The sequence below is a fragment of the Choristoneura fumiferana genome, chromosome 8 (genome assembly GCF_025370935.1).
Source record: "Choristoneura fumiferana chromosome 8, NRCan_CFum_1, whole genome shotgun sequence".
NCBI lineage: Eukaryota > Metazoa > Arthropoda > Insecta > Lepidoptera > Tortricidae > Choristoneura > Choristoneura fumiferana.
Genome location: NC_133479.1, coordinates 4,915,525 through 4,917,627, shown reverse-complemented (window position 1 = coordinate 4,917,627; position 2,103 = coordinate 4,915,525).

Below are 2,103 nucleotides of genomic sequence, written 5' to 3'. Positions count from 1 at the left end.
CTTGTTGTTGAATTTTATCACATTAAAAATTCTCATTCTTATGAAGAGTTAGTACTGAGCGCTATAGCCAAGTTACGGAATCGATACGGGGGCGAATAAACCGGACTGCGCGGTGCGCGGCGTGGCACTGTGTAGTTTTGTCTTGCGAAGATTGGTTAGCGGCCGTGTAAATGATTTAGTCTGTGTGCGTGCGTCGATTCGGGCGCTAGTATGAAGTCGAACTACTACCTATTACTTGTATTGTGACATCAGTGGCACGAAAGTTCTACTCTGGTATGCGATTCAGTTTCCTGGACTGTATAACATGTTTTTTCGCACACGAGAATTTTTGCGGCCTACTAAATATTTATGTCGTTTGGGAAACTTTTTTTACCCTAATTAGCCTAATTCTTTGACGTGGAAAAAAATCCGAAAAAATGGATTATTGCCTTCTGCACAGTAACTTCCGACGATTTATATGTATGAATGCTTTTGGCAAAGCAGCCATCGATATCTCCTGTTGGTTTAATGCTCTATGCTCTAAGCTCAGTTTGTATGAGAAATGAGTATTATTTATTATTATGTTAACTTCACTAACGATAAGTAACGTGGGTGTATTGTGTTATTAGATGTTTGGTTTGATTGTGTATTGATTTGGTGGATTTCGTATTTGTAATGGTTCTGGGTACAGTCGTGAACACAAACGTTAGCATTTATAACTGCATCGCAGTGCGTTCGTTCTTTGTAACAAAGAGCTCTCTCTAATTTTTCGCCGAAAATGTTTGCCAAATTTATTTATATTTATCCGACTGAATGGCCAACGAGCAAGTGTCTCCTGATGGTAAGAGATCACCACCGCCCATAAACAGGGGTATTACAGATGCGTTGCTAACCTAGAGGCCTAAGATGGGATATCTCAAGTGCCAGTAATTTCACCGGCTGTCTTACTCTCCATTCCGAAACATAATCAGCACTGCTGCTTCATGGCAGGATTAGCGAGCAAGATGGTGGTAGCAATCCGAGCGGACCTTGCACAAGGTCCTACCACCTGCAAACTTGTGAAATGATTAATATCCCAACTGTTTCATCTAGACGCATGGTTTTTTTTTAATCTGTAGGTATTTATTTCAGGACTGATTAGAATCAAACCTAACCTAACCTATGGAGTTCTGCGGGCTAGTCCTGACATATATCCTAAATAGTTTACAGTTTTAGGAAAAATCGACCCGTTTAATTATTTGCCAAACTATTCCATAAAAAGGCACTCATGTCAAAATTTATTGTAAAAAACCGGCCAAGAGCGTGTCGGACACGCCCAAAATAGGGTTCCGTAGCCATTACGAAAAAATGAACTAATATTTTTCTAAGGATTTCGTATTTTATACGAAATCTTCCAAGTTTAGGTATATTTTATACCTTAGGCTGCTATTTACTCATAAACTACTAATAATTCTCAAGCAAACTTAGCCGTTATAGTTTTTTTGAAAGTTTGTAAGTATACTTACTACCATCCTGAATTTTAATTTGCACTTTAAAGTTGAATATTTCGCAAACAAAGCACTGAATCGAAATATCGTCTTAGCAAACCCCTAATGGTCTTAAAACACCTATCCAACGATACCCACCACTATAGGGTTGGATGAGAAAAAAAAAATCACCCCACTTTACGTCTATGGGAGGTACGCTAAAAAATTTTTTTTTTAATTTTTATTGTACCATTTTGTCGGCATAGTATACTTATATATCCGTGCAAAATTACAGCTTCCTAGCATTGATAGTCCCTGAGCAAACGTTTTTACAATATATTCGCCTGCGCCCTCTCACTGGTAAGCTGTAAAATAATCAGAGACTAACAGCAACCATATGTCTGAAAAACAAAATTTAAAGATGCTATTATTTGTCTGTTTATTATTATCTACTTACCTACCTACCTGTCACTATTGTACCTTTTTTGTCAAACTTTAAACCTAAAATTGCTAAAAGTGGCTCCGAAGCGGTAACGTTTCGTGTGCTCTGCCTACCCCATTTGGGAATACAGGCGTGATGTTTGTGTGTGTGTGTGTATTATTATCTTAACGACGGTTCCCAACTGTTTCATTTGCCATACTGTTTCATTTCCCAACT